The sequence below is a fragment of the Cervus canadensis genome, chromosome 27 (assembly GCF_019320065.1).
Source record: "Cervus canadensis isolate Bull #8, Minnesota chromosome 27, ASM1932006v1, whole genome shotgun sequence".
Taxonomy (NCBI): Eukaryota; Metazoa; Chordata; class Mammalia; order Artiodactyla; family Cervidae; genus Cervus; species Cervus canadensis.
In genome coordinates, this window is record NC_057412.1 from 42,761,558 (window position 1) to 42,779,158 (window position 17,601).

Consider the following 17,601-nt stretch of genomic DNA (forward strand, 5'->3'; position numbering starts at 1 on the left):
AGGAGTTATAGGTGTCTTGGCCATAAATTCTGTTTAGGTATTTAGGCTGTTCTCATCTGAGGGACCCCAGAAAAGAGTTACCTTACCTTTTTTTCTCAGTTGCTCAACTGGAAAATGGAAATGCTAATTTCTACACACCATGGAGTATGTTATGGAGATGCTGTGATGACTAAAATTAGATTATATTATAAAATGCAATAAGTGTTTGGAAGTGAAGAGTTAACATAAATAAGCTCAACTGAGTACATTTCTGCAAATATCACTCTACAGAGGTTTCTTTTGTTGTGATACTGTTTTCTTTTTAATAGGAAATATTTGACAAAGCTCTTGAAATGATGGCAGATTAAATAAATGCATTAAAATTTGATCTAAAATAAGTGACTGTCTCCTTTTAAAAATTGTCAACTTGGTTTTTAAAAATTGCCATATTCCAGTACTTGATTTTGGTTAATAACCAGCAGAGCCATTTGGGGGTTTGGGTACAAATTTCATTTTAATAAACAACATTGGCCTAATTTGAGAATGAAGCTTATTTCAAAACTGAATTCCTAATGTAAATGTCTGGAAAAACCCTCTATAAAACCCAACACAGAGGAGTTCTGTCCTCTTCATAATGTAAACATAGTCTAAAATTGCAGTAAAGATAAAAACGTAAGAATTTTGCAACAGTCATGTGTAAATGATTGCATAATTCCTAAGGCTTTGTCCCTTTGTTTTCCAAATCCTGCCTTTATTTATTTATTTTTTCCATTTATTTTTATTAGTTGGAGGCTAATTACTTTACAATATTGTAGTGGGTTTTGCCATACATTGACATGAATCAGCCATGGATTTACATGTGTTCCCCATCCTGAACCCCCCTCCCGCCTCCCTCCCCGTCCCATCCCTCTGGGTCATCCCAGTGCACCAGCCCTGAGCACTTGTCTCATGCATCCAACCTGGACTGGCGATCTGTTTCACCCTTGATAATATACATGTTTTGATGCTGTTCTACTGCCTTTAAACTCTGCTTAATCTGTTTCTCTGACAGTTGGGGGGTGTTGTATGACATATACTGAGGAAGTATTTTCTTCAATGTTGTCATTATGAGCAACATGTTGCTATATAAAATAATGCTATGGGCAATGCTAATTTGAATGACTTCTAAGCCAACAACATTGTTGATATCAAGGCATCATGTACACCAACCCTAATCACTCCAGTAATACAATGCCTCAGTAGATCTGTGAACATTAACACACAGTGCATCCGTGTATCACTGCCTCTTGTTACAGTGTTCAGTTCAGTTCAGCCTCTCAGTCGTGTCTGACTCTTTGTGACCCCATGGACTTCAGCACACCAGGCCTCCCTGTCCATCACCAACTCCCGGAGTTTACCCAAATTCATGTCCTTTGAGTTGGTGATGCCATCCAACCAACTAATCCTCTGTCATCCCCTTCTCCTCCTGCTTTCTATCTTTCCCAGCATCAGGGTCTTTTCAAATGAGTCAGCTCTTCCCATCAGGTGGCCCAAAGTATTGGAGTTTCAGCTTCAAAATCAGTCCTTCCAGTGAACACCTAGGGCTGATCTCCTTTAGGATGGACTGGCTGGATCTCCTTGCAGTCCAAGGGACTCTCAAGAGGCTTCTCCAACACCACAGTTAAAAAACATCAATTCTTCGGCACTCAGCTTTCTTTGTAGTCCAACTCTCACATCCATACACGACTACTGGAAAAACCATAGCTTTGACTAGATGGACCTTTGCTGGCAAAGAAATGTCTCTGCTTTTTAATATGCTGTCTAGGTTGCTACAGTGTATTGACAGAAAAACAGGCTGGTTTAGGAGCAGAATGTATGGTTCAGTATAAATACTTACAAAGGATGCATTTATAACGTATTTATAGCTTTGTGTGCTACAGTTCATAGGGTTCCAAAGTTGGACATGACTGAACACTCATGCACCACAGTTGGTAATGTGTCTATCCATCATACACTCTGCTAATATGATGACATTCTTTTTCTGTCTTATTTTCTGTCCCCCAATTTTGTACATACTATTTCAAATGTTCAAAATATGTCCATTTTGATAGATATAATTGGCTTTTTTTTCTTGTGACATGAGACATACGTGCTTACATTGGAAAACATTCTCAATTCAATTTAAAATTTATAGTAGAAATTAACTAGATGGTGACTGTTTCTAGGTTGATTATTTTCATGAAGGAGGAAATATCTGTAGGACTCAAAATTTCCTTTAGGGACATGCATAAAATAGAATTTATACATCAGTGTTCAGGAACACAAAGTTATTTCTACTGGTAATCTTCCAACTTGCCTGGTGTCAGTAAATTGCATGCAATATACCCACATAGAATTCCTGTATGTCAAAATAATTCATCTTGCTTTGCTCAAGCTGTCAGTGGTGAAAGACACACATGTACTAATACAGAAATAGAAAATTAAAATGAAAAATGCCTAAGTCATAACTGTGGTGCTGACAAATTGTATTTTCGTATTCTTGCCCTTGAGTCAAAAGGGCGACTTAAATGAGTACATGTTAATCTAAAGTAGTCAGCATTTCTTAAAGAATATAATGGGATGTAATTTTGAGGACAACGTTATCTTTTAGTGGATTTTTCTGTGTGTTTTATAATTATTGCAGATAGTAGTAAGTCAATATTATTTTGATGTTAAAACATTGGTAGTTGAGGACGTTGCTGTCTGTTTTGGGGATTACCGAGTGTTGTTTTTCTCTTTGAAGGTTTGGCCATGAGAAGGTCTTAGAACCAACGCTTGAAATGAAATAACTTGAGCTTTGTTGCCTTATTCCCCAAACCACATAATAAAATGCTTTTTTAGGACTGTTCTTCTGAGCAGAATGTGTGGTGCAGTGAGCAGAGCTTCCTGAAAGGGGTCCCCATGGGCTCGTGTGGGTTACCAGGGCAATGAGGGAGCAGAGCCTATTTCCCTTCCGCTGGTGGGAGGGGCTGCACCTCAACTCAGCTTCCCGTGGGTCCCGACCGCATCCCACAGGCCGTCTCCAGGAGCTGAGGGCTGCTTGCTCAGACAGCTCCTCTAGACAGCTGCCATCCAGATTCTACCTCCTGGTACCAAAGATCTCTGTATTTTTGCTCTGACAAGTCTACTTTCTTGTTTTTAACCTGGAAGAAAGGAGGTGATCCTCACTGCCCACCCGCCTACCACCAAAAGCAGTAATTCCATATGATAGCAGAGGATTGATTAGGAAATGTACCCTAGTACTGCAGAAGCCCTGAGTAAATTCTCCCTAGTCCCTGGGAGGTGCTGTTTACAAAACCTTTGAAGTATCAGGATCCATGGATTCCCAGAGTTCTCAATTGTGCTATAAAAGAGAAAACTACCATCATATATTGGTTGCTCATTAAACAATTTTGATCATTAAATTCTGGGAGAAAAAAAAATATGCTTCATAATAAGCAACCTATACTTAGTACAGTTCTATTCCAGCTGGTAGTAAGGAACTCTCAAATTGGGAGTGGCTTCTAAAATGCTCAGCAAGCCCACTGCAGTAACAACCATGCACAATTCCAGTCTTACTAGATGATAAACTCAGAGACAGATTAGAGAACAGAAGACATTTATAGAGACTGGCAACTGAGGGGACTGGTTCAATGGTACAGAAGAACACTTTAGCATCTCAGCATGGTGGATTCTATCATCAGGGCAAAGGATGGATTTCAGGTTCTGTTAGTGTGTAATTTTAAAAACCAAGCTCTGGGGCAGGATTTTTTTCCTCTGAAATACATACATGATTTCTACTAATATCCTCTTACAATGTACTCCCTCTAGTTCAGTTCAGTTGGTTCAGTCGCTCAGTTGTGTCCGACTCTTTGCGACCCCATGGACTACAGCACGCCAGGCCTCCCTGTCCATCACCAACTCCCGGAGTCCACCCAAACTCATGTCCATCACATTAGTGATGCCATCCAACCATCTCATCCTCTGTCGTCCCCTTCTTTTCCCACCTTCAATCTTTCCCAGCATCACGGTCTTTTCAAATGAGTCAGCTCTTCCCATCAGGTGGCCAAAATATTGGAGTTTCAGCTTCAACATCAGTCCTTCCAAAGAACACCCAGGAGTGATCTCCTTTAGGATGGACTGGTTGGATCTCCTTGCAGTCCAAGGAACTCTCAAGAGTCTTCTCCAAGACCACAGTTCAAAAGCATCAATTCTTCAGTGCTCAGTTTTCTTTATAGTCCAAGTCTGACATCCATACATGACCACTGGAAAAACCATAGCCTTGACTAGATGGACTTTTGTTGGCAAAGTAATGTCTTTGCTTTTTAATATGCTGTCTAGGTTGATCCTAACTTTCCTGCCAAGAAGTAAGTGTCTTTTAATTTCATGGCTTCAGTCACCATCTGCAGTGATTTTGGAGCACCACCACCCCCCCACACACAAAAAAATTTCTGCTACTGTTTCCCCATCTATTCATCATGAAGTGATGGGACTGGATGCCATGATCTGAGTTTTCTAAATGTTGAGCTTTAAGCCAACTTTGTCACTCTCCTCTTTCACTTTTATCAAGAGGCTCTTTAGTTCTTCTTCACTTTCTGCCATAAGGGTGGTGTCATCTGCATATCTGAGGTTTTGGATATTTCTCCTGACATTCTTGATTCTAGCTCATGCTTCATCCAGGCCAGCATTTCTCATGATGTACTCTGCGTATAAGTTAAATAAGTGGATTGATGATATCCAGACTTGACCTACTCCTTTCCCAGTCTGGAGCCAGTCTGTTGTTCCACATGCAGTTCTAACTGTTGCTTCCTGACCTGCATACAGATTTCTCTAGAGGCAGGTCAGGTGGTCTGGTATTCCCATCTCTTTCAGAATTTTGCACAGTTTATTGTGATCCATATAGTCAAAGGTTTTGGCATAGTCAATAAGCAGAAATAGATGTTTTTCTGGAACTCTTTTGCTTTTTCAATGATCCAGCAGATCTTGATCTCTGGTTCCTCTGCCTTTTCTAAATCCAGCTTGAACATCTGGAAGTTCACTGTTCATGTATTGTTGAAGCCTGGCTTGGAGAATTTTGAGTATTACTAGGGTGTGAGATGAGTTCAATTGTGCAGTAGTTTTAGCATTCTTTGGCATTACCTTTCTTAGGGATTGGAATGAAAATTGACCTTTTCCAGTCCCATGGCCACTGCTGAGTTTTCCAAATTTGCTGGAATATTGAGTGTGGCACTTTCACAGCATCATCTTTTAGGATTTGAAATAGCTCAATTGGAATTCCATCACCTCCACTTGCTTTGTTCACAGTGATGCTTCCTAAGGCCCACTTGACTTTCCATTCCAGGATGTCTGGCTCTAGATGAGTGATCACACCATTGTGATTATCTGGGTCCTGAAGATCTTTTTTTGTACAGTTCTTCTGTGTATTCTTGCCACCTCTTCTTAATGTCTTCTGCTTCTGTTAGGTCCATACCATTTCTATCTTTATTGAGCCCATCTTTGCATGAAATATTCCCTTGATATCTCCAGTTTTCTTGAAGAGATCTCTAGCCTTTCCCATTCTATTGTTTTCCTCTATTTCTTTGCATTGATCACTGAGGAAAGCTTTCTTATCTCTCCTTCCTGTTCTTTGGAACTCTGCATTCAAAAGGGCATTTCTTTCCTTTTCTCCTTTGTTTTTCACTTCTCTTCGTTTCACAGCTATTTGTAAGGCCTCCTCAGACAGCCATTTTGCTTTTTTGCATTTCTTTTCTTGGCGATGGTCTTGATCCCTGTCTCCTGTACAATGTCACAAACCTCCATTCATAGAACACCAGGCACTCTGTCTATTAGATCTAGTCCCTTAAATCTATTTCTCATTCCACTGTATAATTGTAAGGGATTTGATTTAGGTCATACCTGAATGGTCGAGTGTTTTTCCCTTCTTTCTTCAATTTACGTATGAATTTGGCAATAAGGAGTTCATGATCTGAGCCACAGTCAGCTTCCGGTGTTGCTTCTGCTGACTGTATGGAGCTTCTCTGTCTTTGGCTGCAAAGAATATAATCAATCTGATTTCAGTGTTGACCACCTGGTGATGTCCATGTGTAGAGTCTTCTCTTGTGTTTTTCGGAAGAGGGTGTTTGCTATGACCAGTGCATTCTCTTGGCAAAACTCTATTAGCCTTTGCCCTGCTTCATTCCATACTCCAAGGCCAAATTTGCCTGTTCCTCCAGGTGTTTCCTGACTTCCTACTTTTGCATTCCAGTCCCCTATAGTGAAAGGACATCTTTTTTGGGTGTTAGTTCTAAAAGATCTTGTAGGTCCTTACAGAACCGTTCAACTTCAGCTTCTTCAGCAACTTCAGCTTCTTCAGCAACTTCAGCTTCTTCAGTGTCTCTCTCTAGTTAGTAGATATGTAAGAAGTAACGGCTGGTATAATTCAGTTGTAGAGAGGTAAAATCTAGTGTGTGATGTATCCACTGCTCTGCCAGTGCATATTTGTATTAGTTGAATCTTGGAATTTGAAGACTCCAACAGTTGTGTTCTTTTCTCTGAAGCTTATTTCTGCCACCCTTAGTTACATTAATGATGATTCATCTTCCTTACATGATGATGGTAATGGCAGAGTATGCCTGGAGACACAATTCATAAATATCTCAGTTTCAACATTGAGACAATGCAAAATATTTTATATACAATGGACTCACCTATATTCCTATGTATTGTACTTCTTCTTCATGTTCCATGATAGTCTGCCTATTTCTAAAAGAAAAAAAAATAAAATAATGGGAATAGTGAATACAAAATTCAGTTAGACTCTTATAAAATTGGTTAAAGGGGAGAATAAAAATGAATGTGTTCAAGACTTTGCTTACATGTATTTGGTGAAATAGTATAATTAAATAGAGCAGGGAATTCCTGCCTGATCCAGAGGATTCAAATTACATTGTAGGATTTAGAATTATCTCTTGAAATTACTTTGTAGACAGTTAACATACTTCAGGCTAAAGCATCCACCTTTCTCTCTCATGGGCAGTAAACGCTAAATGATCTAAGGTCCAAATTAGCTTTTTTCACAATTCAAATTCACTGAAATATTTAACTACCAAAGCTTTATTTTGTTTTGGCAGGAGAAAAAGAGGAAGATGAAGCTCTTCAGGACAAAAATCCATCTGCCACCAGTAACAGCCTTTGTATTTAAAGGGCAGTCAGTGTTAACATGACTTTCCTTTCCTGTACTATTTTTGTATTTCAGTTATTTGGGAAGAAGGGCATTTAAAAATGGACGCACTATCAAAATATGATGCTGCAACAACAAAGAAATAAACTTCATGGACTTTGTGAGGAGATAAAGGGAAAATGGAATATGGTCAATATAGGGCCTCCCAACAGCCCACATCCTCTGTGTTGAATAGAAATGAGTGGATTTTGGTGATATTTAGCTTCGTAGTAATAATGACTGGAAATGTTAACATCAATAACTTATTACTGCATAAACCACATTTGGAAGAAACATCTCTTTGAGACAATATTACTTTGGCTGCTATTCAAATGAGCAAGAACAAATGAGGCATTTATACAATTTTTTTTTTCTTACTCAAATCAAGCTAAATCTCATTAAGAAATGATTCTACCAAAATGAGCCTGTGCAATTAAAAATAACTTAGAGATATTGTATTTGACAAAAGTTGATGTTATATATATAGATGTGCTTATTTATCATATAAAATAAAAATCAGTTTTCTGTTAAAGGGCCTTCACTTAGACTGAGGCAGGTTAGGTCTAATGAATGCAAATACATTATTTCTTTTTTCTGCCAGGAAGTTCTATTATTAAATAAGGAAGTAGATTAGTGAAACCTAAATCCATTTGATTAAAAAAAGAAAAAGAGTCCCTCCTCTTTTTATGTTGCTCATCCCATATATGTATTTTTAAAAAATAACTGCAATTTGGCTGCTAATTATCTACAAGTCAATTGGAAAAACTTTAATATGCTACTTTAAATCAGATATAGGGAAAGAGTGACTCAGTGATTTGAATCAAGTGCAGGAAGCCTGGCAATTGTGGAGCTAATCTCTGTTTTGCTCAATTATCTGTGACTTCTTGGTAATCATCTTAGTCCTTAAGGCAGAATTTTTGGATCTGTGGGAGGGATTCTTCTAGCTCCCATCTTCAGTTGCTGTGTGTAGAAAATAATGAATATCTTTTTCCTGATAAAGCTTAATTTTATTAAATTACGTTGGCACTTTTGTTGACATGGATTGATCTATATGTGCAGGTCTACGGTTGACACTATTCTTTCCCACTGATCTGTATGCTTACCTTTATGCTAATATCACTCCCTTGATTAGTGTAGCTTTAGCAACTAAGTCTGATAAGCTATCTGACTATTGTTCTTTTTCAAAATTGTTTCTTTCTATTCTAAGACTTTGTGTTCTATGTAAATTTTAGAATAAACTTGTCAGTGTCTGCCAAAAAAAAAACCTGTTAGAATTATATTTGGAATTGTGTTGAATCTACAGCTCAGTTAAAATGAATGATCCCTGATATTTCATATTTTGGCAATCTTGTTTTTCATATTTTAAATTCTGGCGTTAATTGCTGATCTATAGAATACTTTTTTCATTTTTGTTTATATATATATATATAAAATTTTATTACAATATAGTTGATTTACAGTTTGTATTAGTTTCAGGTATGCAGTAAAATGAATCAGTTATACATATACATATATCCACTCTATTTTAGATTATTTTCCCATTGAGCCCTTTACAGAGTATTGAGTAGATTTCCCCATCCTATACAGTAGGTCATTATTACCCATTTTTCATATAGTATTGTGTATCAGTTCAGCTCTGTTCAGTCGCTCAGTCGTGTCTGACTCTTTGCGATCCTGTGAATCGCAGCACGCCAGGCCTCCCTGTCCATAACCAACTCCCGGAGTTTACTCAAACTCATGTCCATCATGTGTATATGTCAGTTTAAATCTTCCAATTTATCTCTCCCCCCACCCCTTAATCCCTGGTAGCCATAAGTTTGTTCTCTACATCTGTAACTCTGTTTTATAGATTAGTTCATTTGTGCCTTTTAAAAAATTCCACATATAAGTGATAGCATATGGGGTTTTCTTTCTCTGTCTGACTTTACACAGTATGACAATCTCTAGATCAATCCATGTTGCCTCAAATAGCATTCTTTTTCTCTTTTTTTTAATGGCCAAGTAATGTTCCATTAGCGTTAGCCACTCAGTTGTGTCCAAATCTTTGTGACCCAATGAATGGAATTCTCCAGGCAAAAATACTGGAGTGGGGTGCCATTCCCTTCTCCAGAGGATCTTCCTGATCCAGGAATTGAACCTGTGTCTCTGGTGTCTCCGGGGAAAGTGGTGGCTCAGATGGTAAAGAATCCTCCTGAAATCAGAAAACCTGGGTTTGATCCTGGGTTGGGAAGAGCCCCTGGAGGAGGGCATGGCAACTCACTCCAGTATTCTTACCTGGAGAATCCCATGGCAGGCTACAGTTCATGGGGTCACAAAGAGTTGGACATGACTGAACTACTAAGCACAGCACACAATATTCCATTATATATAATGTACCACATCTTCTTTATCCATTCCCCTGTTAATGGACATTTAGGTTACTTCCATGTCTTGGCTATTATAAATAGTGTTGGCAATTAACATTGGGGTGTATGCATCTTTTCAAATTATGGTTTTCTCTCCATATATATGCCCAGCAGTGGGATTGCTGGGTCATATGGTAGCTCTCGTTTTAGTTTTTTAAGTACCTTCATACTGTTCTCCATAGTGGCTGCATAAATTTAATTCCTACAGAGTAGAAGTGTTCCCTTTTCTCCACAGCCTCTCCAGTGTTCATTATTTGTAGACTTTTTAATGATGGCCATTCTGACTTGTGTGAGGCCGTACCTCACTGTGGTTTTGTATTTGCATTTCTGTAATAATTTGTGATGTTGAGCTTCTTTTTATTTGCTTTTTAGTCATCTGTATGTCTTCTTTGAAGAAATATCTATTTATCCACTTTTTGACTGGGTTACTTGTTTTTTTTTTTATATTGAGCTGCATGAGCTATTTGTATATTTTGGAGATTGAATCCCTTCTCCACTGCTTTATTTTCAATACTTTTTCCCATTCTGAGGATTGTCTTCTCATTTTGTTTATGGTTTCCTTTGCTATAAAAGTTTTTAAGTTTAATTAGGTGGTTGCTGTTGTTCAGTTGCTACTCTGTCTGACTCTTTGAAACCCCATGAACTGTAGCATGCCAGACTTCATGAAGTTTCCAGGCAAGAATACTGGAGTGGGTTGTTATTGCCTTCTCCAGAGGCTCATCCTGGACCAGGGTTTGAATCTGCCTCTGCTGCATTGGCAGATGGATTTTTTTTTTTTTACCACTGGGCCACCAGGGAAGACCTTAATTAGGTCCTATTTTTTAATTTTATTTTCATTACTCTTGGAAGTAGATTGAAAAAGATCTTGCTGAGATTTATGTCAAAGAGTGTTCTGCATATGTTTTCCTCTAAGAGTTTCATAGTGTCTAGGTTTAAGTCCTCACTCCATTTGAGTTTATTTTTGAGTATGGTGTTAAGAAGTGTCCTAATTTTGTTCTTTTACATGTGACTGCACAGTTTTCCCAACACCACTTATTGAAGAGACTTTCTCCTTACATATTCTTGCCCCCTTTGTCATAGATTAGGTGACCATAGGTGCTTTTATGTGTGGGTTTATCTCTGGACTTTCTATCCTGTTTAATTAATCTACATTTCTGCTTTTGTGCCAGCCCCATACTGTTTTGATGACTATAACTTTATAGTATAGTCTGAAGTCAGAGAGCCTGATTCCCCCAGATCTGTTTTTGTTTCTCGAGATTGCTTTGAAATTTGAGGTCTTTTGTGTTTCCATACAAATTAAAAAGATTTTTTCTAATTCTATGGAAAATTGCCATTGGTGATTTAATAGTGATTACATTGAATCTGTAGATTGCTTTAGTAGTATGGTCATTTTCACAATATTGATTCTTCCAATCCAAGAACATGGTATATCTCTCTATTTGTTTGTGTTGTCTTTGATATTTTTCATCAGTATCTTACATTGTTTTGAATACAGGTCTTTTGTCTTCTCAGGTAAGTCTATCCATGTTGTTGCAAATAGCAAGATTTCATTCTTCTATATAACTAAGTAGCATTCCATTGTGTGTGTATGTAATATGTACATGTATGTATGTGTGGATACATATAATATACCACCTCTTCTTTATCCATTTGTCACCATTCATCCATCAGTGGACACTTAGATGTTTCCATATCTTGGCTATTGTAAATAACACTGCACTGAACATAGGAGTGCATGCAACTTTTTTGAATTAGTGTTTTTGTGTGCTTCAGATAAATACTCAAAAGTGGGATAGCTGGGTCATATGGTAGTTTTATTCTTAAGTTTTTGAGGAGTCTCCATACTGTTTTTTATAGTGGTTGTAGCAATTTATAGTATCACCAATAGTGTATGAGTGTTCCCTTTTCTCATATGCTCTCCGACATTTGTTCTTTCTTATGTTTTAGAGAATAGTCATTCTAAGAGGTGTAAACTAATATCTTATTATGGTTTTGATTTGCATTTCTCTGGTTATTAGTGATGTTTAGCATCTCTTCAAGTACCTGTTGGCTATCTCTGTGTCTTCATTGGAAAATTCTTTGTTCACATCCTCAGTTCAGTTCAGTTCAGTCACTTAGTCATGTCCAACTCTTTGCGACCCCATAGACTGCAGCATGCCAGGCCTCCCTGTCCATCACCAACTTGAGGAGTTTAGTCAGATTCATGTCCATTGAGTTGATGATGCCATCCAACAATCTCATTCTCTGTCATCCCGTTCTCCTCCTGCTTTCAATCCTACCCAGCATCAGGGTCTTTTCAAATGAGTCAGTTCTTTGCATCAGATAGCCAAAATTTCAGCTTCAGCATCAGTCCTTCCAAAGAATATTAAAGACTGATTCCCTTTAGGATGGACTGGCTGAATCTCCTTGTAGTCCAAGAGACTCTCCAGGGTCTTCTCCAACACCACAGTTCAAAAGCATCAATTCTTTGGTGCCCAGCTTTCTTTATAGTCCAACTCTCACATGCATACATGACTACTGGAAAAACCATAGCTTTGACTAGATTGACCTTTGTTGGCAAAGAAATGTCTCTGCTTTTTAGTATGCTGTCTAGGTTGGTCATAACTTTCCTTCCAAGGAGTAAGTGTCTTTTAATTTCATGGCTGCAGTCACCATCGGCAGTGATTCTGAGCCCATACAAATGAAGTCTGCCATTGTTTCCCCATCTATTTGCCATGAAGTGATGGGACCAGATGCCATGATCTTAGTTTTCTGAATGTTGAGCTTTAAGCCAACTTTTTGCATCGTCCTCTTTCACTTTCATCAAGAGGCTCTTTAGTTCTTCTTCACTTTCTGCCATAAGGGTGATGTTATTTGCATATCTGAATTTATTGATATTTCTCCTGATAATCTTGATTCCAGCTTGTGTTTCATCCAGCCCAGCATTTCTCATGATGTACTCTGCTTATAATTTAAATAAGTAGGGTGACAATATATAGCCTTGACATAGTCCTTTCCCTATTTGGAACCAGTCTGTTGTTCCATGTCCAGTTCTAACTGTTGCTTCCTGACCTGCATACAGATTTCTCAAAAGGCAGGTCAGGTCGTCTGGTATTCCCATCTCTTTAAGAATTTTCCACAATTTATTGTGGTCCACACAGTCAAAGGCTTTGGCATAGCCAATAAAACAGAAGTAGATGTTTTTCTGGAACTCTCTTGCTTTTTTGATGATCCAGCGGATGTTGGCAATTTGATCTCTGGTTCTAATTGAATGTTTTGCTATATCTGAGTTATATGTGTTCTTTATCTATTTTGGATATAGCCTCTTATTGGGTATATGATTTGTAAGCTATATTTTCCCATTTAGTAGGTTGCCTTTTCCCTTTTGATATTTCTGCTGCATTTATTCTTTTGTCTTTTTATTACTCTTTAATTCTTTCCTACTTCTTCAAGACTAATTTAATGCTCTTAGCAGTAAATTGTATTTTATCTATTTCTATTCATTTTTAATTGATTAAGTTATTTTGTTGTTATTGTTGCTCTAAGCCTAACAACATGAAGCTTAACCTATCAAAGTCTATGTAAATTTAATATTGCATGAATTTCTACCTTCCACTTTTCATTTCATATCTGATATTCTCCATCTTTCATTTCCTTCTTGATAAATGTAAAAACCATGACATTTAATTTCATTTACCCACATATCCATTTTTGTACTGTTATTTTCATATTGTTTTCTTCAACACATGTGATAAACACCACCTTACAGCATTATTAATTTTGCCTTAGAGTCAGATGTCTTTTAAGAATGTTATGACCAGAAAAATGCAGTTATTTACTTTACCTTTTTATCTATCATTTCTAGTATACTTTCTACCTTCCAATAGAGATGATTTATACCTTACATTATTTTTATTCATTCTGAAGAACACCTTTTTTACTTTTTGTGAAGTCCTGTGGGCAATGAATTCTATCAGATTTAATATTTCAACATGTTTGAATTTCATTCTTATTTTTGAAGGATATTTTTACTGGATCAGAATTCTGGGTTAACATTTTTTTTCTTTCAGCACTTAAAATTTTTTCTTCCATTATCATCTGATTTACAATATTTCTCATGAGAAAACAATTATAATTTATATCATTTTTAGCTATAAGTTCATTCTTTTCTTCTTGTGTATAATGAATCTCTTTCCTCTATTTTCCAAGAGTTTCTCTTTATATTTATATTTTAGTAATTTGAGTATGATATTGTTTTCTTTGCATTTATACTGTTTGGGGTTTGTTGAGTTTATGGATACATAAATCAATGTTTTGCATCAAAACTGGGAAAAATTGATTGCTTCAAATACTTCTTTGTTACATTCACTATTTTCTGCTCCTAAGGCTCAGGTTCCATACCTATTAAGACCGTTCTTTCTGCCTTCCAGCAGGTCACTATTACTCTCTTCAGTTTTCTTTATTCTTCTTGCTAGTCTTCAGATTGGGTAATATCTACTGACCCGTCATCAAATTTACTGAGTCCTTGTCCCTTCTGTTGACAAGCAGTGATTTTCAGTGATTTTCTTTTTCATTTCATTACTTTTGTAGCCCTAGAGTTTTCTTTTATTATTCTAAATTTTCATTTTTTCCTGCTAAGGACACCTTTTAGTTTACTTTTTATCACTATATTTTCCTTTAATTTTTTGTTTATATTTTTCTTGAGTTCTTAGAATGTATTTACAATAGCTTGCTTAACATCTTTGTTTGCTAAAGTCAACAATAAGCCTATCACAGGTCTGGTTTCTGTTGATTGCTTTCTTGTATCTATGGATCACATTTTCCTATTTCTTTGTATATCATATAATTTATTATTATATACTACATTTTGAATAATAAATTGTAGAGAATATGGATTCTGCCATATCCTTTTAAGTGTCCTAATTTTGTTCTAGTAAAAAATTTAATAAGTATTAAACACCTTGAGTTCTTATAAGCATGGTTTTCAGTTGGTTTATGCACATCTGACAAAAGTATAAAGTATTTCCCAAGATACTGCAACCTCCCAGGATTCAAATTCCTCCAAATTATATCTTATCTGAGCTTTTTTTGTTGTTGTTGTTGTCAGGATTTGGTTTTTCATTTTATTGGGCAAATCTAGAGAAATCTGTACTAAACCTTGTGATGTCTCAACTGGATTCCCAGGATACCCTTCGTGTTTTATAAATATATATAGATCTACACTGTCTGTCTGGACAAGACAGAAACTTCTAGTGCTGTTCAGTACCTAATGTTGGCTCTGAACCCTGTACCAGCTGTTTTCTGGTAGGTCTACTGAAGGCTCACCTTGCACACATGCACCTCAGCCTTTAATGAAGGGCTTGCCTGAACCCTCATATAGATTTCTATCTATCCCTTCCACAGCTTCTTCCTGTCTGATGCCCTCAGATTCCAGCTGCTCCAGCTACCCTAAACCCTGACATCTACTCCCTCAGTTCATTGTTCTTGTTGTTTTTGTTCAATGGTCAAGTTGTGTCTGACTGTTTGCAACCCCATGGACTGTAGCATGCCAGTCTCCTCTGTCCTCCACTATCTCCCAGAGTTTGCTCAAGTTCATGCCCATTGACTTGGTGATGCTATCTAATCATCTCATCCTCTACCATTCCCTTCTCCTTTTGCCTTCAATCTTTCCCAGCATCAGGGTCTTTTCCAGTGAGTTGGCTCTTCACATCAGGTGGCCAAAGTTTTGGAGTTTCAGCTTCAGTAACGGTCCTTCCAATGAATATTCAGGGTTGATGTCCTGTAGGATTGACTGATTTGAGCTCCTTGTAGTCATGGCACTCTCAACAGTCTTCTCCAGCACCACAATTCAAGAGCATCAATTCATCATGCTCAACCTTCTTTATTGTCCTCAGCTCATTAGGACTTCCATATTCTCTCTGAATTCCAGCTGTGAATTTCCACTGTGCCAAAGGCAGGCAAGATGGAAAACATGTGAGAAAAGTCAGTAAAGTTAGGAAATTACCTCCAGGTTGAGAACTGGGGTGATTGTGGGGCTAATCTTGTAGGCTTTCTCTTCCCTCAAGTTTTATTGTGCTGCCAGTCATCCAGTGCCCAAAAGTAGGGTTTTCATACATTTTGTTCAGCTTTATAATTATTCATGTTAGAGGGATTGATTAGTATTAATCAACCCAAGTAAATTATTATATCTGGAATCAAAAGTCCTCTCTACATAATTTTTTAAAAGATTGCCATATTCTTATGTGAGTCTTCAAAGATATATTTTAAAATTTTATTTTACTTGCTCTACTAACAGTGCTTATCTGAGGTACAAATTTATCTTTGCTGAATTTGTTTTTTCATGGCATTGCTCTTTCTGAAGTATATGGTGATTCTTGCTTACATGCCTATATCAGCTAAGGTCAAAATAAGAAACCCACAGCAAAATTAAAATAATAATTAGAAAATAGTTGCTTTGCAAAAGTGTGGGTTTGGAGGAAACTTAAGAATTTTTAGTTCTAAATATAAAAAGTCAGTCTCTATAATAGTATTTGTATGTAAACATGGGAATTTGGGGTACCTATGTTTTCTGCCATGTGTAGTAAGGAAGACAGATAATTGAGCCAGTATTCAGAGAGAGAGAAAGAGGAAGGGAGGGAGGGGGAAACTCCTTATTGTGGTCAATAATCGGACTTTGTTCTAGCACCTGTATGTTTCCTGTGGGTTGTTGGCTCAGTGCTATTGCTAGTGTTGACCAATAAATTTACCTGTTTTCCTCTCAGTTAGTTTAACCTGGGTCTGTCACTTGCTACAAGAGGAATCCTAAACTAATGTTGACAATGAAGGGTTGAAGGAAAATAAAGAATAATTCAAGAGAATGTATTAAATGTGGGTGGGGCAACCTCAATTTTTCTTCTTAGATATATTCTTAAAAAGAAATTTAGGCCCTGGTACATGTTGTTTTAGACTTCCCTGATGGCTCAGCGGCAAAGAGTCCACCTGCCGATGCAGGAAAGATGGGTTCTATCCCTGGGTCAGGAAGATCCCCTGGAGAAGGAACTGGCAACCCACTCCAGTATTCTTGCCTGGAGAATTCCCTGGACGGAGGAGCCTGGCGGGCTATAGTCTCTGGGGTTGCAGAGTCGGACATGACTGAGGGACTAAACAAGAACAACCACCACCTGTTGTTTTGCTTATGATAAAAAGATTAAGTAAGTGTGTCTTTTTAGGTTTCTTTAGGTTTCACTAAAAGGAAAATATTATCTGAGAGGTTGAATGGGGGAGAAGGTTTTACTTTGGATTTCTTAGATTTTATTTCATCAACTAAATAGGAATGAAATGTATCATTAAGTGTACTTGCTTACCAGCAAATATATCGTTGGATATTTCATAAACTTTACACAGTGGTCTAGGGATTTACTTGATTAAAATCTTTAAATAATCCACATATTTTAAATGCTTATCCTAAAATGATTCTGCTTATTACCTTAGGCAAAATATCTGTGTTTTGTCTCTTTTTTTTTTTTAAATTTTTTTATTAGTTGGAGGCTAATTACTTCACAACATTTCAGTGGGTTTTGTCATACATTGACATGAATCAGCCATAGCTTTACACTTATTCCCCATCCCGATCCCCCCTCCCACCTCCCTCTCCACCCGATTCCTCTGGGTCTTCCCAGTGTACCAGGCCCGAGCACTTGTCTCATGCATCCCACCTGGGCTGGTGATCTGTTTCACCATAGATAGTATACATGCTGTTCTTTTGAAATATCCCACCCTCACCTTCTCCCACAGAGTTCAAAAGTCTGTTCTGTATTTCTGTGTCTCTTTTTTCTGTTTTGCATATAGGGTTATCGTTACCATCTTTCTAAATTCCATATATATGTGTTAGTATGCTGTAATGTTCTTTATCTTTCTGGCTTACTTCACTCTGTATAAGGGGCTCCAGTTTCATCCATCTCATTAGGACTGGTTCAAATGAATTCTTTTTGACGGCTGAGTAATATTCCATGGTGTATATGAACCACAGCTTCCTTATCCATTCATCTGCTGATGGGCATCTAG